The sequence below is a fragment of the Artibeus jamaicensis genome, unplaced genomic scaffold (genome assembly GCF_021234435.1).
Source record: "Artibeus jamaicensis isolate MK-2021 breed Jamaican fruit bat unplaced genomic scaffold, CSHL_Jam_final contig_466, whole genome shotgun sequence".
Lineage (NCBI taxonomy): Eukaryota > Metazoa > Chordata > Mammalia > Chiroptera > Phyllostomidae > Artibeus > Artibeus jamaicensis.
This window is the reverse complement of record NW_026521844.1, coordinates 97,963-121,519: the sequence shown is the minus strand read 5'-3', so window position 1 is coordinate 121,519 and position 23,557 is coordinate 97,963. Positions and strand designations below refer to the sequence as shown.

At 34.2% G+C, this 23,557-nt stretch overlaps 1 non-coding gene across 1 annotated transcript; it reads right to left on the bottom strand.

Annotated features, from left to right (window-relative positions):
• Positions 1 to 22,471: 22,471 nt before the first annotated feature.
• On the bottom strand, positions 22,472 to 22,577 carry LOC119038317 (U6 spliceosomal RNA). The gene has a single exon (XR_005080398.2). It is a non-coding gene; the product is annotated as a U6 spliceosomal RNA (small nuclear RNA).
• Between the last annotated feature and the right edge of the window lie 980 nt (positions 22,578 to 23,557).

Genomic DNA, 23,557 nt, shown 5'->3' with positions numbered 1-23,557 from the left:
CTGTCATACATAGAATTCTGAATAATTCTCTCAAATTTTAGTGACATATAAGAACCCACAAACAACTAAATATAATTAGGAAAATAACGCATGAATAAAACATGAAGTTCAACAAAAAATATATGATAAAAACAAACAAATCCTATAACTAAAATATACAATGACTGAAAAATGAAAAATTAAATGGAAAGCTTCAAAAACAGTCTTCATTATGCAGAAGAAAGAATCAGTAACCTAGAAGGCAGGTCATTTAAAGTTGTTCAGTCAGTGGAAAAACACAACAACTGACAAAAAAAAATTAATGAAAAAGAGTGAAGAAAGCCTGGCAGGCTTAAGGGAACATAATAAAAAGAAACAGTATCTGCAATATGGAAATTTCAGGAGGAAAAGAAAAAGGGACAGAAAGTATATTTATATCAATATTACCTAAAACATCCCAAATCAGGAGAGATAAATGGACATCCATATTCTGGAAGCCAATAGAACCTGAAGTATGTTGAATCTGAATAGGGCTACAGTGCCACACATTATAATCAAATTGTTAAATGTCAGAAGCAAAGACTTTTAAAAACAGCAAGAGAAAAGAGGGAAGGAATTACATACAAGGGTACTCCAATAAAAATATTGGTGTGTGGGGGCAACTTTGCCCGCAAAGTTCCCCCATCTGCCAGATTGAAAATAATACTGCCAAGACATCTGCTTGGGGAGAAAAGGTCCATGAACCCTCAAAGGGGAAGGGCCAAGAGCACCTTCCTCAAGGGGCCTTTTTGGGGGTTCATTTATATAAGAATACAGGTAAGGATCAAACAATAGATAGCATTCAAAGAAGTAGGAGGGCTTATTCTCAGTCAGGGTCAGATAGCTAAAGAGCCATAAAACTTTGAGGAACAAACTTCTTGCTTGTACCCTTATCATTTAAATGAGAGCATTCTAAACAAAGCAGGTTTCATAGGATTTTTACATATTTTTTCTTATGCCTGATTTACCCCAATACCCATCCTTTCCAGCACAGGGCTGCACCCCTTCTCCTTCATAGGTTTTTTGGCTTAAATGAATTAGAGCCAGGAAGTTCTTCTCTCAGACAGATATGGGGACTTGGGCTATGTCAGAATAGCCAGGGGGCAAGGGTCCACAACTCCCTCTTTGTCACAGCCCCCCAAGTCCTTCCTTGAGGACCTCCCAAGTGATCATGTCTGGCTTAGCTTGCCCCCCTCTGAAGGATCGTACTTGTCATAGACTCACCAACCAAGCACTGGGGGGCAGGGGACAAGCTTTGTCTCCTTAGTGGCTCACACTCCTGAAGGTCACTCACTCAGCCTTAGCCATAGGGGGGAAGTTACAATTCCTGAGACCAGGCAGAGCAGTTCCTAACACTGGTGGATTTCTCAACAGAACCTTTGCAAACCAGTAAAGAATGGGATAATATCTTAAAAGTTAAAGAAAAAAAGAAATTCAAGGCCAAATGACTTCCCTTGTGAATTTTACCAAACATTTATTTGGGAATTAATGACAATCTTACTCAAACTTTTTTTTTAATTGAAGAAGAGGGAATACTCTCCAAAAGTCATATCATCTAAATAGTCACTGAATAACGGTTTAACAAAACTCAAAAGTTATTCTGGGTAAACCACTTAACAAACTAGATAAAGAAGGTATGTACCTCAACATAATAAAGGCCATATGTGACAAGCTCACACAAACATTTACTTGATGGTAAAAGGCAGAAAATATTCTTCTCAGATCAGAAAAAAGACAAGGGTGCCCACTCTCATCACTCCTATTTAACATAATACTGAAAGTCCAGCCAGAGGAATCAGATAAGAAAAATAAATAAAAGGCACCAGAATTGTAAAGAAAGAAGTAAATTTTCTGTTTACAGATAACAATTTTTATACAGGATAGGGAAAATATTTACATTTGTGAGTACATGAAACACAGTTTATTCTTGTATTATTATTTATTATTGTATTATTTTCCATATGAACACTGTAAACCTACTTTTGCCCAAGCTGTATTCAGAAAATTCTAAGGACTCCACCAAAAAATACAACTCTTCAATGTAATCAATAAACTCAGCATAGTGAAGTGACTGAAAGTGGGGCAAGAGCCAAGCAAGCATCATTGTTCCCTTTCTGACCCCTCCCCCACATACAACACCAAAACCCAGCAATGTGGGTTGTCCCACCCTGGGGAAAACCCAATGCTCTGCTCCTTACAATGCAACAGGCAGGCCAAGACAAAGAAATATGGCCCAAATGGATCAAAACAAGGCACACCAAGGCACATCATAATTATATGCACCAAGATTAAAATAATGAGAGAGTTTTAAAACCAGGAAAAGGAGACAGTTATCTACAAAGGAGTTCCCATAAGACTATCACCAGATTTCTCAAAAGAAACCTTGCAGACAATAAGGGGCAGGAAAGAAGTACCCAAAGGCTTGAAAGGCAAGGACCCGCATCCAAGATTACTCTATTCAACAAAGCTATCATGTAGAATAGAAGGGCAGATAAAGTGCATCCCAGATAAGGTCCAGTTAAAGGAGTTCCCCATCATCCAGCCCTTATTATATGAAATGTTAAAGGGAATTATCTAAGAAAAAGAAGATAATAAAAAATATGAAGAGTAAAATGACAACAAACACAACTACAAACAAGTGAATCTAAAAAACAAAAACAAAAACTGAGCAAACATCTAGAACAGGAACAGAATCACAGAAATGGAGATCACATGGAGGGTTATCAGTGGGGAAGGTGAGGGGGAGGAAGAGGGAAAAGGTACAGGGAATAAGAAGCATAATTGGTATACATAAAATAGGCAGGGGGGGAAGTAAGAATTGTGTAGGAAATGGATAAGCCAAAGAATTTCTATGTATCATTCATGGATATGAACTCAGGAGGGGGAATGGTGGTAGGATGTGGTGTACAGAGTGTAGGGTGATAAAGGGGAGAAAAAAATGGATAACTGTAATAGCATAATCAATATAATTACTTAAAATAAGCATTAAAATGCAGTAGTGTTTTTATACACGAATAAATTATGTGAAAAAACAAATAAGGAAAAAATTCAATTTACTATATCATCAAAAGCAACAAAATACTTAGAGATAAATTGAACCAAAGAGGTGAAAAGTCTCTCCACTGAAAACCATAAGACAATGATGAAAGAAACTGAAGAAGACATAAATGGAAAGATAGTTCTTGTTCATGAATTGGGGACAAATATTGCTTAAATGACAATACATCACACAGCTATTCATTAGATTCAATGGAATGCTATTTAAGATTCCAATTATATTTTTTTACAAAAGTAGAAAAAGTAACTCTAAAATTTGTATGTAATCTCAGATCTCATATAGCCAAAGCAATCCTGAAAAGAGCAAAATTGGAGGAGTCACATTCCCTGATTTCCATCTATATTATGAATCTATAGTAACCAAAATTATATGGTATGGGTATAAAAACAAAACTATTGACAAATTGAACAGAATCGTGAGCCCAGAATTAAACCCAAGTGTATACATTCAAATAACATTTTACAAGGCAATCCGGAATAGTTAATGGAGAAAAGATAGCCGCTTCAATAAATTGTGCTGTGAAAATGGAATTCACATGCAAAAGAAAAAAAAGAATCTAGTAAACTTTTAAAAGAATCTAGTAAAGTTTACTATTTCAAGTAAACTTTATTCACTCAAAATGAATTTAAATGATTTTAAATGTAAGATCAGAAACTATAAAACTCCTAGAAGAAAGCATAGGAAAAACCATTTTAATATGAGTATTGGCAAGGTTTTTTTCTTTTTTATATAACATCTAAAACACAATCAGCAAAGTGAAAAAAATAGAGAAGTTGGACTATGTAAAGCTAAACAGCTTCCATACAGCAAAAGAAACAATCACCAAAATGAAAAGACAACCCACATAACAGTAAAAACTATTTGCAAAGCATATATTTCAGATAAGGGGGTTAACATGCAAAATATATAAAGAACCGATACAACTTAATAGCAAGAAAATAAATAATTAAATATGGACATAGAAGCTAATAGACAATTTTCCTAAGAAAATATATGAATGGTCAACAGGTACAAGAAATATCACTAATCACTAGGGAAATTCAAGTCAAAACCACAACGAGATATCACTTCACACCTTTTAGAGTGGTTATCAAAAAGAGAAGAGATAACAAGTGCTGATGAGGATTTAGAAAAGAGGAAACCCTTGTGCACTGTTGGTAAGATTGTAAATTGGTTCAACCAATGCAGAAAAATGATATAGCAGTTCCTCAGTAAATTAAAACTAGAACAACCATATGACCCAGCAACTCCACTTCTGGAAATATACAAAGTCTGGACAGAAGGTATCAAGCCATGTAATATGAAAAATAGAGACACTTATTGAAGGAGATATAAGATAAAAAATGTGCATGGGACAGTGTTGCTTTAGTCCCCTTCAAAGTAGACACCTTGGGGACTTACACAGTTCTCCCAATTACCACCAGCTGCCCCATCATATTTTCCTGAATCTCACTGACAATCTGAAATCTCTTCCCTTCAAAGGCTATTTTAGTTTTGGGAAAAACTAGAAGTCACAACGTGCCAAATCTGGGCTGTAGGGGAGCTGAGTCATCTGCATGATTTGATGTTTCACCAAAAACTCTGCACAAGACATGATGCATGAGCAGGTACATTGTCATGATGAAGCTGCCAATCACCAGTTGCCCAAAGCTGCCACCTTCTGAATCATCTGAATAGTTTCTGTAGAGGAATGTTCGAGCGTAATTCAAAAATCTGTTGCAGATCTGTTGTTCTAGAGGCTATCATTTTGAATGCAGCAGCCACACAGTATACATGCTCATTCAATGGTGTCTACCAGTCCCACTGACAAAGTGAAGTTGTCATTGTTCACACATGCATATTTCGGTGCATTGTCCTTGGCTGCCAGGTTATATCAACGTAGCATAAACTGTTCTCATTATATTGACAATGGCTGGATTTTTTCCGTATGAAGGAAAGAAACACAATGTTGAAGGGATATCTGCATGCACATGTTCATACCAGCATTATTTAAAATAGCCAAGACATATAAACAACTTAAGTGTCCATTAACAGATGCATGGACAAAGAAGTCAGGGAATAGATATACAATGTAATATTCACCCATAAAAAAAGAAGGAAATCCTGCCATTTGAAACAACATGGATGAACTTTGAGGATACTATGTTCAGTGAAATATGTCAGACAGAGAAAGACAAATACCGTATGACCTCACTTAAATGTAAAATTAAAAAAAAGACTCCCTGAAAGAAACAGGCAAAATCATAGAAAATTATGTTAGATTTATGGTTACCAGAGGCAGGTGGTGGGATAGGTAAATTGAATGAAGGCAGTCAAAAGGAACAAACTTGCAGTTATAAGATAAATAAGTACTAAAGATGTAATCTGCAACATAATGTCTATAGTTAATACTTCTGTATGGCATATTCGAAAATTGTTAAGAATATATCCTAAGAATTCTCATCACAAAAAGGGTTTCTTTTTTAATTTTTTTATCTATATAAATGATAGATGTTAAGTAAACTTAGGTACTAATCATTTTATAATATATGTGAAGTCTAATTATTATGCTGCACACCTTAACTCTAAACAGTACTGTATTACATCTCAGTAAAACTGAAAAAGATTTATATATGTTCATCTTTAGACAGTGTAAGGGTAACCAGGAGCAAACCAAGATAGTGCAGTAATTTCAGGTGATAGTCCATCATTCCTTTTTTCAGCATACTCTAGCTTCTTACACTGCTATTCATTTCATTCATATTCCATTATTTTTATTGTTATTTACTTTCATTTTTATTTGTATCAATAGCCCTCTAGATCATAGCCTCAGAACTCAGTTCTGAAACCTTGGAAAAACCTTAATATTCATTATTTAATGTCCAATTTTACTTTTTTAAAAAAGTTATACTAGTAATGATGGTATTGGGAATGTGGTCAGGCCAATAATTTAGCCTCAGAGAGAACTGGAGTTCAAGGGTGATTGGGCATTTCCATGAGACTGGAGCTGGGCAGAGAACACAAATGTGATCTGGAAACAAGGCTGATCTAGGGGGTACTGAGGATAAGCATGAATTGCTCTCTTGATCTATCTTAAAATCTGACTTCTGTGAAACTAGGCTAAAGGTCGAGGTTAAAGAGTCTCAGCCATTCTGGTTGGAGGACCATAAAAGGAGTAAATTAGAAAAGCCATTAAAATAACCTTATGAATTCAGAACATTTAAAATGGGGATTGAATAATTTCCTACAAGAAAGACATTAATAATTGTAGCATAAAGCAATATGCTTAGCTAGCTGAAGACTGTTCTAATGAGGCCAAGGTCATAGATTCATATAAGGACCAATTAGCTTTGAATTAAAAAGAAATCTCCTCACGTTAATAGATGCTACTTTTAATTTAGTTTTTTTTTTACAAATATGTGCTATAGACATATTAGAAGCAGGTAGAAGACTGAAGCAGCTAAGATCATGTATATAAGGATCTGGGAAAGTAATTTAAAGTACATATATCATTGATAGATGAGATACTACCACCTAGGTAATTTCATTCATTTTTATCAATTCAAATACACTAGTTAAAAAGACCATATTTCTCTCTCAGGTTTATCCACTAGATAAGGCACTGGATAAACATGTTCTTTCATATTAATAGTCAGGTTGCTAGCTATTCCATGACAGTTTATTTTCCTTTCCCACTTCCCTTGTGGGTCATATTTCGGCCCAGCCACAAAGCTGAACAAACATGATTAGATATTGTAAACACAATGGCACCTGGCCCAGACAGGGACAAGACAAAATAAAGAGTAGTTGGAACTTCGGTGGCCTTAGCAGACTGAATAAACACATCTGCGGGAAAGTATTGCTCATGGACTACCAGATTTCAGCCTCTGTGCTAACGGCCAGTATTTTCAGGGCTGGACCTTTGCCACTAAGTTTTCAAACATTGAGTGAGCAATAGTCCAATAAAATGAAATCCACTTAGACTTTCTAAGTGGTTTATTCAGTTAAGAATATGGAATGATGTCTATGTGAAGGCACAAACATAATAGTCATCAAATTTTCTATTTCTTTACTTTTTCTTGAGTTTTTATATCTTATCTTAAAAGATAAATATGTAATATTTATATTTTTCTTGTATTTCTTTATATTTTAACTATATTTTCATATATGCATGTGTATATATATGTATATATAAGCACACACACATATACATCTACTAAATTTTGTACAAATACATGGGATTTTCCCAAAGATGATGCCATTGATATTTTCTTTAACTAGCTGCTATCAGGCACAGTTAGACTCATTAAGACAAAGTTCTATTTTGAAAGTGAGTTTCTATTCATTCAAATGCACGTTCCAGGATACAAGAAGGCTGATTTTAATTTAATACTATTAAGGTCCCAAACAGTGGTAATTTACTAAGATGAGAAGTTTACTTCTGAAAAAGCTACTTTTTAGCACTTTTATATAATAGAATTAGACTCAATATTAATTTTATCATGTTATGAGCAGTCTACTAAGTGAAATATACATCAAATTCAATATTTGACCATGCCTCTTAGAAAAGTAAAGTGAGAGAGATTGGACTTTAATAAAATTTAAAACTTCTTTAATCAAAAATACCATTGAAAGAGTAAAAATTCAAGTCAGAAAAAGTTAATTGGCAATATATGTAATTAACCAGAACTCGGATTCATGGTATATGATAAATTTTTACAGATTCAATTTTTTAAAAAGGTATAGACAACCAAGTGAAGGTCTGGGCAAAAAACTCAAATAGGCATTTCACAGAAAAGAATATCAAATGTCATAGGGCTATCCAAAGTTGGGGCATGTCCTCTGCCAGATACAAATCAAAACCACAGTGAGATGCCACCGCCTGCCACAATTGCCACAGTAAAACAGACTGACAACAGCAAGTGATGACAAGGATAAGGTGCAATACGGAACATTCATAATTTTATTGGGAGTGTAAATTGGTAGTTTACAATGTAGGAAAATCCTTTGGCAGTATATATTGAAACTAAGTATATATGTATCTTATGACTCGAAAATTCTATTCCTGGTTAAATGCTCCAAGATTATACTGTACTATATAGTACATGTACTGTAATGTGTTCATAGTAGCTCTATAAATCATTATCATCATCAAAACTATAAACAACTCAAAAGTCTATTGACAACTGAATGAATAAATCAATTATAGTATATTAATATAATGGAATGCTACATAACAATAAAAATATGTACTATTGCTACTGGCAACAACATGAATAAGTAATACAAATATAATGTTGTATGAAAGAAACCAGATACAAAAAGATACATGCTGTTTATTACTTATATGATGTTTAAGAACAGGCAAAACTAAATTATGGTGACAAAATTCAGAATAGTAATTGTCTCTGGGGTGGAATATTGACTGTGAAGGGGCATGAGGGAGGCTTTGATTGATGCTGGAGATGTTCTACATTTTCATCTTGGTATTGAATACATGATGTGTAAGTAAAAATTTATTGACCTATTAAAAAAAAAAAAAAAGTAAAGTGAAAACTGAAATAATACACCTGATGCTAGTAATTCTTGTATTTTGGATAATGCCACTGAGTTAAAATGCTTTAAACCATTTAAAAAATTCATACTATACTCACTATTATATTGGCTATTTTCTTCAAAGAGATGCTGGAGATGAGGATGTTGGAGAGCCCAGCAATCAGGTCTTCACAAACCAGGTCACTTAGGAATAGAAAATCAAATCACATGAGCAGAGGATCAACTCCCAAGTCAAGGGGTGTGCATGGGGAGAAAAGGAGTCCAAACATTAACCCAGAAGGAAATATGGAGGAGTCATGTACAGACACACAGTAACTCAAAAATACACACTAAAGGAGACAATAAGGGCATGACAAGTGTAAAGAAGGAACAGTAAACATTGGGTCGAATAAAGCAAGGAGGTAACATAAAATGAGGACTAAAAGCTCTTCTTTTTTCAACATGTGGAAAGTCATTAATGATTTTTGTAAAAGGAAATGTGCTAGGGACCTTAGAAAGGTCAAGGTATTAGAGCGAAAGCAAAAGCCTGTTTGCTATGAATTATAGAAAATAAAGTGGAAGACAAAGTTTTTGTTTTTAATTTAATGTAGAAATAGGTTTCTAAGCACATTAAATTGATTGAAATAATTTATTGAGGTTACTAACTCCTTCACTGTAAGCTTTTCAAAGGCAGAAGTGTGACATTTATTTTTTGTCCTTGTGTTGGATTCAGTATTCAGTAATTCTTTGCTGCATTTTTGTGAATATAAAAAAATAAAAAGATGTACATGCCTAAAATTATTTACATAAAGAGCTTTTGGTTGTCAATCAAAAGGATGAAGTAAATGACCCATATCACCTTTGTTTGTGAGGTCTTTGTTTTTTTTCTCTTTTAATATAATAGAGGATCAAGTAGTATTAACAATTGTTAGCTTACTTATATTACTTAAATCTCCTAGGAATATCTATGCTTCTCTGTTTATTAATTTAAATATGCATAAAACATTTTAAAATGCCTTCACCTGAAATTCCCCCCAATGTCATCATCCCTAGATACAAAGCAAATATTTGTCTATATAAAAAACCTAAGTTTTAAAAGTTTTGGATCACTATATTTTTTACATTATACTATATGTCTGCCACACTCTCTGTATTCAACTTTTAAATTATTTTGATGCATGGTTGGTTTCAATATGATACTGCTTCTAGCTCAATCATAGCTTCATTAGGTAAATTCACTTTGTTTTGCAGTTGGACTAAAAATGAAACTTAGATGTTCTGACTTTAAGATTATATATATATATATATATATATATATATATATACTGAGAAACAAAGACAAGAAAATTAAGTGAGGCCAAACTGTTTGGACAACTTACAGACAGCTGGTGAATCACAAGACCTTATCTCCTCTAACCAAGGACACTTGAGAGTAAATGGTTCATACCCACCTCCCTGACCAGAAAATATGGAACTTAAATCTTCCTGGCCTGTGTAAGTAGAGATCAGAGAGCTAATTCATGCAATCTGTGCCAGCTAAGCCCAAGGACAGATAAAATCAGGGGAATAAATAACAAAAAGCCCTTTAAAAACCAGACACAGCTAAAATAAAACAGTATAGCAAACCAAAGAACATTCCCAAACTGCACTATGTGCTCATTGCAATGCATCAGCATATTAAAAATGTACCTGCAAAGCTGATGAATACTCAGCTGAAACCTTCCCCTAAGATTCTTACCTGCAGAAAAAAGAAAAGCTCTCATGACAAAGGCTCAGGGTGGGCTTGCTCTAGAGCAAACCCATTCCCCTTCCGGGGCATAAACTTTCTACTTTCTTTGAAACTCTAAGGGTCCCCAAGTGATTTGCAGTCACAGAAGCAGTAGGCAGTGACGGCTCAACCTGGGCGTGCCCCCAATCCTGTCTCCAAGGCCCCCTTTCTTCTGACTCACTAGTGAGCTAAAAGCAGTCCTGCTTTGGCTCCCTCCTTTCTTATAACTTTTCTAAGGAGCCAGAGCAGAGCACTGCCTAGGCTCTTTCCTATTATATTTTCTACTTTAAATCCTTCTTTAGTTTCACTGTCCCCAGCTTTAATTAACAGACTCTCAAAATCACTTGGACTTGTGTTGTGAAACCTTTCCTACATAAAATCGAGAGCGCACACACTACAGGCCCGCCTGAGGAAGACTTGCTCAAGGCTGGTTCCTGTCTGGTAACAACCTTACCCACAACTGGAAACTGAATTTACAAAGTTGAACTCCTTTAAAGTTCTATAACTATTAAGTAGTAGAGGCTTTCTGACTTCCCATTTGGACATTTTATTCCAACAACTATATACAAAGTTACTCAATATCACAAGGGAAGACAGCAATTGATTTGGAAATTAACATTAAGGTAAAGGGTGAGAAGCTGCAATGGACTGTATTGTTTTCCCACAATATGCATTTGTTGAAGTAACAACCAGTGTGATTGTTTTGGGATAAGACTTTTAGAGAAAAGTAAGGCTAAATGAGGTCATAAGGGTAGGATCCGAGTCTGCTAGGATTGGTGGTCTTATAAGAAGAGGAAGAGATCTCTCTCTCCCTCCCCCCTATCCAGAGAGGACACAGAGAGAAAGCAGTGGTCTGCAGGCTAAGAAGAGGTCAGTTACCAGAACTCAACCATGTAACTAATCTGATTTTGGACCTCCAGTCTCCTGAACTGTAAAAAAAAAAATTTCTGTTAAGTTTCCGGGTGTATGGTATTTTTGTAATTGTAGCCTGGACAGATTAACATAGAAGGAAATACTATAGTCTGTTTTACTATTTCTGAAGAAGAAATAGGGGAAAGTTGATATAATCACTCTAACTAACCAAAACTTTTCTTGTAGATATAGTTTCATACCAGATTTATGAATCTTCCAGTTCTCTTAATTCTTCCCTCATTCACCCACTTCTGAGTCATTTCAGATATCTTATGAGAAACAAAGTTAACTTTATAAATTTGAGCAAGAAAATCCTTATATGTTTAGAAATTGTCCCTGCCAAAGAATGTAAATGGTAAACATGCAGAGCTTTAAACAATCTTCACCAGGTAAAGAAATTTTTAAGTCTTACTTAATGCATCAGAAAGAAAAAAGGAGCTTCTACCCTTTGTGACAACATGGATGGAACTGGAAAGCATTATGCTGAGTGAAGCCAGGCAATGAAAGACAAATACCATGTGATCTCACCTATAAGTGGAACCTAATCAACAAAATAAGCAAGCAAGCAAAATATAACCAGAGACATTGAAATAAAGAACAAACTGACAGTGACTAGAGGGGAGGGGGCAGGAAGGTAATGAGAAAAAAAAGGGAAGGGTCATCAAGAGACATGTATGAAGGACCCATGGACAAAGCCAAATGGGGGAAAGATTGAGGCTGGGAGGTGGGGTGGGTGGGATGGGGGAACCTGGTGGGGGGAAATGGAGACAACTGTACTTGGAAAGCAGTAAAAGTAACAATAAGTAATAATAATAATAAAAATAAAATCTTACTTTAAATTTTTTGAAAACACATCTGAGTCATAGTACAACAGTTTTTCATGATGATGGCTTCATAAATATGGGAAGCACTTTCTCAGTTGTCCTCCATCTCCTGCCTATTTTATCGACTACGCTGAGTTCCCATTGATTCAAAAATATAAAGTAGGGATTGAGAATTGGCCCAATGGGTAGGAAACCTTAAAAGTAAACATACTTGAATTTGATGCAAGGCTGTTCTATACATACATAATTAAATAATTTAAATAACTATTAATATGTATATGCATAGAGGAATACATTTTTATGTGGATTTCTACATTGACTATATATACATAGACACAGAGTTTTAAAAGCATAAGTTATATAACTTCTCCTAGTTAAATTAAACTGACTAGCAGAAGTGGATGTTGACTGCTGTTTATACTTGCTCTTAATAATAACAGAATTTTAACAGAATGTTAAAGTCGATTTTGCTAATCAAGTATGGAATTTATAAAGATTTTAAAGCTGTGTCTAAGTTAAAAACATATGTTAGAAAGATAAAGTACAAATGTTATGTCATGAAATTCACTGAAGAAAGTTGACAAAAATTTCTTTGGAAGTTCTCTCTAACAATGCCAATATAGTTTTTAAAAAGCTGTATCATTTCTACATAATTGTCCTAGAATTATTCCTCCTGAGGCCTAATGTTGCCACCAAGTGGGCACCATTTAATGATATAATTCAATCTGTTGATGTCAGCTTAACACCTAAGAGTTCTTGGAAAACTAAGTTAAACTGCATTTAATCAGCAATATTATACTGCTGCTATTTAAAAACATGAATGACTATTTCTTTAAAAAATAGCATTTCTCATCACTGATGTCAGATTTGCATAGTTGCAGAATTCTTTGAAAAGGCAAAGACAGACTTTACTTAGAGTTATTTTTCTATTCCTTAAGTAATTATTAAAACTTTATTCAAGAACTGCTTGCATTCTTCTCTAATTCTGACACTATTTTATGTCAGAGTAGAACTATCTTGATGTGATGTAGAAAGTTTTTCAGTGAAAAATGAACCTTGCTCCTTTAATGTTCAGTAAAATCTACTGATAGATCTCTGTACAGCCCACCCAATTCAAGGGTAGTTTTTACTAAAATAATGTATTGTTATTTTCAAAATAATGAATCAAAGTATTTTGCTTTTTAAAGAAAACTATCCATTATATAATTACCCAAAGTTCTACATAAAACAGTAATATGTAAATAAATTACAAATGCTAAAACATTTGTGGGTTTTTTTTTGTATCAGTCTCTTTGGAGCTTGAGAATGAGTCACTGAGGTCAGTAGTTCCAAGAATTTTCTCATCCTAAGAATCACCTGGAGGCTTGTGAAAAATAAAGAACCTCGGTGCCCCCAAGAAACTCACTAAACCAGAATTTCATCAAGGAGAGATGTTTCTCCTTTCTAAACATTTTTTAGAAATTTTAACAGAAAATTTAAACATAAAAATATATAGATTAATATAAAAATACCATTCTTCAATGTTCCGTTCTGATAAAACAAGATTATATTTAATATACCATGTTCTCCCCAATCTGTATGATTTGGGGATGATTCCAGACATCATATCAATTCATCTACGTATTTCAAAATGTATCTCATAAACTAAGGCTCATCTTGTAACATAATAACATTACAACAACTAAAACTCACCAGCATTTACTAAATATCATTTTATAGCCAGTTGTTTTTTAAATTTCCTATTATATCATAGATGCATTTTTGATGGTTTGTCTGAATCAAAGCACACAAAGATTATATAATTCACTTGGTTTGTATATCCTTTAAGTCTTTTAATTTATAGACCCCCCTTTTTTTCTTACAATGTATTTGTTCAAGATGAGTATGTATTTTAATAAGAGTGCACCATGATTTTTGTCAGAGAAGTTGGGGAAGCTTAGAGCAGGGGGATTTAGCTCAGGGTATGGTGTGTGCTCTTTGTATCTATTGCGCTCGCCTTTATGACTGCCTTGCCTTAAACCCCAGCCAAGGTAATTGACTTTTCTGCTATTTGTTACTCCATGTGCGGAGCAGTGATAATACCTGTTGTCTTCCTCATCAGTATGCTGTGAAGATTAATGAGCTAATATTGATAAAGCACTCTGAACTTGTGAGAAGAAAGACATGTTTAAAAAGCATATAAGAACTTTTCAGCCCTTATAATACTCTTCTTCAGGAGAGCGAACAGGCACCTCTAGCAAATGTACACTAGCCTATGTAAATTGTGCATTACTGATGCAAATGATGGATACAAATCAATTTCTTTCAAACTAAAGAACTATAAATTACCAGGATGGAAGGATGGCTAGACTGATGGATAGAGGTATAGTATCATGTACAGAACAAAACCACTCATTTATACATTTAACTGTTCACCTACATGGTTAGACTAATAGTCTAAATTTCTTTCTTTGATATGTCAGAAACTACTCTAAAATTAATATAATCTTTCATCATAAATAATAAAACAAAAATTATTAAATCCTAAAATATAGATTGTTCATATAATCTTATTGCCAATAAAATTTAAATTTGTAAAAACATCTCATATAGAATCTATGGTTTTTAAATGTATTGGTAATGAAGGATCTGTACTATCATCCTACACAAAATCATATTTGTAGGTAAATACAGGAAAGATGATGGAACTGAAAGTAAGGAAATCTCTGGTTGTAATACTTGTAAAGCAATTAAAATATATATCTGGAGTATGTCATGTTAGTTCTGAGCTACAATATATTATAATAAACAAGCTGTTCTTTCTAGTTCTAAAACTCTGAATTAGGGGAAATGCTTTTCTATTGAAAGGCATTCTTTATTGCATTTTTATCAGTTGCTGCATTTCTGTTCAACTAAAATTAAGACTCAAAAATTATGAGAAATGTAGAGTGCAATTTAAATTCAAACTATTATCCCACTGTACTTTAGTTGTTGTGTGCTGATGAATTCTCCACTACAAAGTACTTATTTATAAAATCGTAGTCTTAGGGAACTTACCTGATGAATATCTCCTTAGTTCATAAACTTCAACAGCAGTTATGTTGCAGGATTTATGCTATTTGAAATTATTAAAATGCAGCAAATAATTTTCTTTCAAATTATATAAAATAATTTATTATTTCAAAGCCATGGCTTTCTTACTAGAAACCATATACAAAAAAAAAAACAAAAACCAAAACCCTGGAATTTTAGCAGTGAATGCTTAAATAATAGCCTTTAAAATAACATTTTAAATAAGTTATCTGCATTTTGTATATTACTTAACATTTTCTTACTGAAGTATCTGCCATCTTTCACTTAAACAATGACATTATTGCTGTATACTCAAGTGAATGTTACACTGCTATTTCTATCTATTCCCTATTGTAAGGGCAGCAATCAGAAAGATTATCTACAAAGTAACAATAAAGCTAAATAGAATCAATGGATGACTATAGAAAGGAGAATTCTATTGCTTGTAGATTAAAACTAACATTTCTGTTCCCAGTTCTATTTTGAAGTCCTTATCTTAGAGGAAGATATGCAGCTAGGGACTAACAGGGAAGTATGAAAGACAAGGAGAGGTTGCATTAGTTAAGAAACAAAAATGGGTAAAATTAATCAAGAAATTTCCCAAATAAGTCAATAACTGACTTGGCATAAAAACATCTTCTTGGGGCTTCTCACCGGGGTAAAATTAAGACCTATGTAAGGAACAACATAGTGTCACTTCTTGAACTGTGTTTTTGTATTCAAGCATACTTTTGCCTAGCAAAGTGATTCATAGTAGGCAACACCAGAAATTCTGCCAGCCTATCCCTTGCCCTCCAATTAACACAAGTAAAAAAAAAGTTACTTCCATTTTACAGTGGAGGAAACTAAAGTTTTCCAGCTACAAGGCCAGGGACATATCACCATGCCTTTCTAGCTACACCTTCAGTGTAGTGAAATGGCTGAACATTTTGACAGTCCTTTTTTTTCTTAAATTTATTGTAATTGTTGTTCTAGTAGAGTTTTCTGTCTTTTACTCCCATCCCAGCCAACCCCCCAGTGCTCCCCTCCTCCCTCCCATTTCCACCTCCCCTTAGTTGTTGTCCATGTGTCCTTTATACTAGTTTCTGTAAATGCTTCCCCTTTGCCCCAGAAATTTTCTCTCCTCTCCCTTCTGGTCACTGTCAGCCTGTTCTCTATTTCAGTGTCTTTGGTTATATTTTGCTTGCTTGTTTGTTTTGTTGTTTAGCTTCCTGTTAAAGGTGAAATCATATGGTATTTGTCTTTCACTGCCTGGCTTATTTCTTTCTTTTTATCTTCAGAATCAAAGCCACTCGCTCTTCTTTCTTTGTTTTTCTTTTTAATTTTTGAATGCAGTTGTCTTTTTTTAAATTAAGTTTATTGGGGTGACATTTGTTAATACAATTATATAGGTTTCAATTGTATAATTCTATTATATGTCATATGTATATTACATTGCATGCCCATCACTCAAAGTCAAATCACCTTCCATCATCATATATTTGACCTTCTTTACCAAAAACTACCCTCCACACCCCCTTCTCTCTGGTAACCACCATAATGTTGTCTGTTTCTATGAGTTTTTATTTATGTTCTTGTCTGTTCATTTTTACTTTCAGTTTTATCCTGCATATGAATGAAATCATATGGTTCTTGACCTTTTCTTACTTATTTTGTTTAGCATGGTATTTTCATGATCCATTCATGCTTTTCATTCTCATCACCAATAAACAACAAAGCTTTCCAATCTGCAGTATCCCTCAGATGCTATAGGAACAGGAGGATGCATAAAAAGTGAAGCACATCTCCTTGGACTCCTGACTTTCTGATATAGATTATAAACTTCTCGGAGCAGAAAATACATTTATTTAGCTGCTCAAATATAGCATCTCATTCATAGTGTTTAATTTTAAAAGATCTGTTCATTGTTCTGTGTTCACAACAACAATTGTTTACCACATGTTACTATGTATCCTTTGGTTTACTTTTTTTCTTCATTTTTTCCTCTTCTATTTTTATTTTATTTAAATTATTGTTTACTCTATTACAGTTGTCCCAGTATTCCTCCCTCAGCCCTCCTCCACCTAACCCACATGCAACTCCTACAGTCAAGTCCCATGTTGTCCATGTCCAGGGGTCATTCATACCTGTTCTTTGACTAGTCCCTTCCCCTTCTTTCCACCATCCCTCCCTTTACCCTTGCCCCTGGCAGCTGTCAGTCTGTTCCATGTCACCATGTCTCTGGTTCTTCTTGCTCATTAATCTATTATGTTCATTAGATTCCTCTTATAAGTGAGATCATATAGTATTTGTATTTTACTGACTGGCTTATTTCACTTAGCATAATAGTCTCCATCCACGCTGTTGCAAAGTGTAGGAATTCCTTCTTTCTTTCTTCTGCATAGTATCATATTGTGTAAATGTACCACCATTTTTTTAAAATCCATTCATTTACTGATGGGCATTTAGGCAGTTTCCAACACTTGGCTATTGTATATTGCACTGCTATATGAACATAAAGATGCATATGTTCTTTTGAATTGATGTTTCAGAATTCTTAGAGTATACTCCCAGCAATGGAATTGCTGGGTGAAGAGATATTTCAATTTTATATTTTTAAAGAAATTCCATATTGTTTTCCACAGTGGCTGCACCAGTCTGTAGTCCCAACAACAGTGCACCAGGGTTCCCTTTTTCCCACATCTTTGCCAGTGCTTGTTTTTTAATTTACTAATGATAGCCATTTTGATGAGTTTGGGGTGATATCTCATTGTGGTTTTAATTTGCATCTCTCTGATGGCTAGTGATGTTGAGCATTTTTCATATGTATAAGGGCCATCTGTATGTCCTCTTTGGAGAAGTATCTATTCAGGTCCTTTGCCCATTTTTTAAATTGGATTGTTTGTCTTCCTGGTGTTGAGTTATTTGAGCTCTTTGATCTTTGAAGATAAAACCCTCATCTGAGGAATATATGGCAAATATATTTTCTGATACAGTTGGTTGTCTTCTCATTTTGATCTTGGTTTCTTTAGCTATGCAGAAGCTCTTTAATTTGATGTAGCCCCATTTGTTTATTTTTCCCTTTATTTCCCTTGCCTTAGGAGATATATCAGCCAAAATATTGCTACATGGGATATCTGAAATTTTACTGCCTATGTTTTCCAACTAGGACTTTTATGGTATCATGACTTATATTTAAGTCTTTTAACCATTTTGAGTTTATACTGGTGTATGGTATAAGTTGATTATTTAGTTTCATTTTTTTCTGCATGTACCAGTCCAGTTCTCCCAACTCCATTTATTGAAGAGGCTATTATTACTCTATGGTGTACTCACACCCCTTTGTCAAATATTAATTAGCCATAGAGACATGGGTTTATTTCTGGGCTCTCTATTCTGTTCCATTGATCTATGTGTCTCTTCTTATGTTAGTACCAGGCTGTTCTGGTCATAGTAGCCTTGTAGTATAGTTTGTATCAGGTATTATGGTCTCTCCATCTTTTTTTTTTTTTATTTCTCAATATTGCTGTGGCTATTTGGGGTCTTTTTTGGTTCCATATAAATTTTTGAAGTATTTGTTCTAGATCTGTTAAATGTGCCATTTGTATTTTAATTTTAATGGGCATTGCATTGAATCTGTAGATTGCTTTGGGTAGTATGGGCATTTTAATGATGTTGATTCTTCCAATCCATGAACACAGAATATAATTCCATTTATTTGTATATTCCTCAATTTCTTTCTTCAGTGTTCTATAGTCTTCTGAGTTGAGGGCTTTTACATTCTTGGTTAAATTTATTTCTAGGTACTTTATATTTTTGTTGCTATAGTACATGGGATTCTTTCTTAGTTTTTTTCTGATAGTTCATTGTTGGTGTACAAAAATGCCATTGATTTCTGAATATTGACTTTGTATCCCACTACTTTTCCAAATTCACTTATTATGTGGATTAATTTTTTGGTGGACACTAAAGGGTTTTCTATATATGCCACAATATTGTCTGCTAATAATGACAGTTTTATTTCCTCATTTTTTATTTAGATGCCTTTTATTTCTTCTTGTTGTATGATCACTGTGGCTAGGATCTCCAGTACTATGTTGAAAAAAAGTGGTGCAAGCAGATACCCCTGTCTTGTTTCTGATCTTAAGGGAAACACTTTCAGTTTTCGCCTATTGAGTATGATGTTGGCAGATTTTTCATGTATGACCTTTACTATATTGAGGTATGCTCCCTCTATTCACACTTTACTGAATGTTTTTATCATAAATAGGTGCTGGGTTGTACAAAATGTTTTTTCTGCATCTATTGGTATGACCATGTGATTTTGTCTTTTATTTTATTTATGTGATGTATTTTATTTACTAATTTGTAAATACTATACCATCTCTTCACCCCTGGAATAAATCCCACTTGATCATGGTATATGATCTTTGTAATGTATTGTTGGATCTGGTTTGTTAGTATATTGTTGAGGATTTTAGCATCTATGTTCATCAGAGATATTGACCTATAATTTTATTTCTTTTTTGTGTCTTTACCTGGACTGGTATCAAAAAAGAGTTTGGGAGTCTTCCCTATTCTTGAATTTTTTGGTACTTTTGAGGACAGGTGTAAGTTCTTTGAATGTTTGGTAACATTCATTTGTGAAGCTATCTGGTCCAGGGCTCTTTTGTGCCAGTAGTTTTTTGATTACTGGTTCAGTTTTGCTATTTTAGTCTCTTCACATTTTTGGCTTATTCCTGATTGGATTTTGGAAGACTGTATGTTTCTAGAGATGTATCCACTTCACCCAGGTCATCCAAAATCTTAGCATATAGTTGTTTGTAGTAATTTCTTACACTCCTTTGTATTTCTGTAGTATCAGTTGTTATCTCTCCTCTTTTATTTTTGATTTTAGTTATTTGGGTTGTCTCTCTGTCTCTCTCTACCTCTATCTTTTTTTATGAATCTGGTCAACAATTTGTCAGTTTTGTTTATCTTTTCAAAGAACCATCTCCTAGATTCATTGCTTCTTTGAATTGTTCTTTTTACTCTCTATGTCATTTGATTCTGCCAAATCTTGATTATTTCCTCCCTCCTACTTGTTCTGGTCTTTATTTGCTCATGTTATTCTAGTTCTTATAGATGTAGAGTTAGATTGTTTATTTTAGATTTTTCTATCATCTTTAGGTAAGCCTGTATTACTATGAACTTCACTCTCAGGACTGCCTTCACAGTGTCCCATAGGTTTTGGGTTGTTGTGTGTTCATTTACATTTGTTTCCAGATACTTCTTGATTTCTTCCTTGATATCACTGTTAACCCATTCATTATTTAATAATGTGTTATTCAATCTCTATGTATTTGAATATGTTTGAGATTTTTTTATGAGGTTGGTTTCTAGTTCCTAGCCATTGTGATCTGAGAATATGCTTGATATGATTTCATTTTTCCTAAATTTTTATGACTTATTTTTTACCCTAGATGTATTCTATCTTTGAGGATAATTAATGTGCATTAGAGAAAAATGCATAGTTTTCCTTTTGGGTGTGAAATGTTCTCTAAATACCAATTAAGCCATTTGATCTAGAAGGTTGTTAAATGCTGCAATATTTTTGTTAATTTTCTGTTTGGATTATCTATCCATTGTTGACAGTGAGGTGTTAAAATCTCCTGCAATGACTGTATTGTTGCCTATCTTTTTGTTAAAGTACTCTAATATTTTCTTTATATATTAAGGTGCACCTATATTGGGGGCATATATGTTTACAAGAGTTATATCCTCTTGTTGGACTACTCCCTGAAGAATCGTGTAGCAACCTTCATTGTCTCTTGTTGTTTTGGTTTTGAAGTCTATTTTATATGATGTAAATGCTACCCAGTTTTTTATGCCCTTTTGCATGGAATATTTTTTTCATCTCTTTTAATTTTAGACAGTTCTGACATGGGTTATGTTTTCTTAACCATTCAGCTACCTCACATCTTTTGATTAAAGCATTTACTCCATTTATGTTCAAAGTTGTTATTATGTTTTTGACTTGCATTTATGTTTATTAAAAACTGACATAAACAAACAAAACCCTTGCAAATAATATGGTAATGCACACATCACTTTGAAACAGTAATCTTGAGAGGCATTATCACTATGAAATCCTCTTCCTCCGCCCCAGCCATATCCTCTTCCTCTTCCTGCAACAGCTTCTTCTTTGTTAGATTTCACCTTTGGTTCAAATCCACAAGTAGTATGTATATCCAGAGGTAAACTGTCTAGCAGAATAAAATATTGAATGTTATTTCATCAAATACTCAGTGTTTCCAGCTGTATGGGTTCATGGTTCCTCAGGGGCATTTTCACAGCTATTAATGAGTATGCAGGCTGACATATACCTGTGATTGTTCCATGGACCTGTCTTCCATTCTTTAATTGGATGGTTCAGTTTCATGATTCAATTTCATCAAAAACCTCATGAGCTTTATCCTAATGGAGTCATATTGTTTTTAGTCCAAGAGTGCACAAAAAACCAATAGTGGAGGGCTCACAGGCTGGAGTATGAATGGCCAGAAATGCCTACTCCCTAAAGTTATTATTGATAAGTACTTATTCATTGATATTTTTTCCTTTATACTTGTGTTCCTCTCTCTCTCTCATGGTTTCTACTTCCTCTAAATCAGTCCCTTTACCATCTCTTTCAATGCTGGCTTGGTGGATATGTACTGTTTGAACCTTCTTTTATTTGTGAAGCTCTTTATTTTACCTTCTGTTTTAAATGAGAGCCTTGCTGGATAGAGTAGTCTTGGTCACCAACACTTGCCTTTCATTACTTGGAATATTTCTCGCCAGTTCCTTCTGGCTTGTAGTGTTTCTGTTGAGAATCATCTGCTAGCCTTATGGGAACTCCCTTGTACATTACTTCCTGTTTCTCCCTTGCTTCCTTTAAGATTCTCTCTTTATCTTTAAGTTTTGCCATTTGGGGGGAAGAGTTTTTAGGAACATGTATAAAGGACACATGGACAAAAATCAAAGGAGGGTAGGATCAAGGATGGGAGGTGGGGATGGCTGGGGTGGGGGAAGGTGGAGGGGTGAAATGGAGACAATTTTAGTTGAACAACTTAAAAAAAAGAAAAATAAATAAAATTTGCCATTTTTATTGTAATGTATCTTGGAGTAGGTCTCCTTGGGTTCATCTCGATCGGGGCCCTCTGTGCTTCCTGTACTTGTGTTACTTTTTCCATAACGAAGTTGGGAAGTTTTCTGTTTTTATTTTTTAAAGGGTTTTCTATCCCTTGCTCCTTTTCTTTTCCTTCTGCTATTCCTACAATTCAAATGTTGTTACATTTCATGTTGTTCCGAAGCTCCCTTAAACTATTCTTATTCCTTTTGAGTCTTTTTTTTTCCAAGTCAACCTTGCATAAGGGTCATGCTAGTCTTTTCTGTATTATTCCAATTTTAGTATATGTGCTGCCAAAGTGAGCACTACTTCTATTCTTTGAAGCCTTTTTCTGCTCAATTTTATATCTCAGAAGTGATTCACTTGTGTGTCACTTGCCATGAGCATTTCTGGTAGCTCTAACCAAGTTCAATCATGTTTCTTCCATTCCAGAAAGCATATTAGAATGAGAACAATAAAGTTTAACATTTTAATATCTATAAGCTCAGAACTATTTTTATCAATAGTTTTTTCTTTTTTTTTCCTGACAGTAACAAATTCCTTGTGACTCACCTCAGAGCCTCTAAGGTCCTGTATTCGAAAACTGGTGTTTGAATACTACAAATCTGAGAGCTTGAGTTCAACCCCAGTGGGAATCACTGGACTTTTACAATTGTGTGACTTCATCTCCACATAACTACTGCCCCCAAATAGGGGCTACTTGACAATATTCCTGTAAGCTCTGACTAAAATTAGAGATCTGTCTTGAAGTCTGTTTCTGTATCTAAACCACAAATGGGTCCTGCTGAAACTTTACTTGCACAACAGCTGGTATTGGCTGCTCCTATGCCTGCCATTCTGGGCTTTGCTTGCTCTGCCCCTAGATTGCGCATAACTAGGTCTTTCTTTCTAACCTTTTGAAACACACTTTTTATTTTGGACATAGTCTCTATTGGCTGTCTCATTTCAGAAATGCCAAATCATTTTATTCTCTATCAGATGTATCTACTATGCTTGAATTTCTGAACTCTCAATTCCTCCCTCTCTCTCTCATTATCTCCCTGTCTTGTCAATTGCGATGTGGTATATAAGACATGATTGTATTTTCTACCCTTATGTTGGCCTCTTATTTTTCAAATTTTAGAAAAAAGCAGGCTAAAATTTATGTTCAGTAACTAAAATATTATTATGATGATCTTTGCATCTGTGTCAACATTTTTGGCAGTGTTATATCTGAATATTTTGTTCATGTGTGTGTCAGAATTTTTGGCTGTAATATATTTGAATATTTTCATCATATAAGGTCA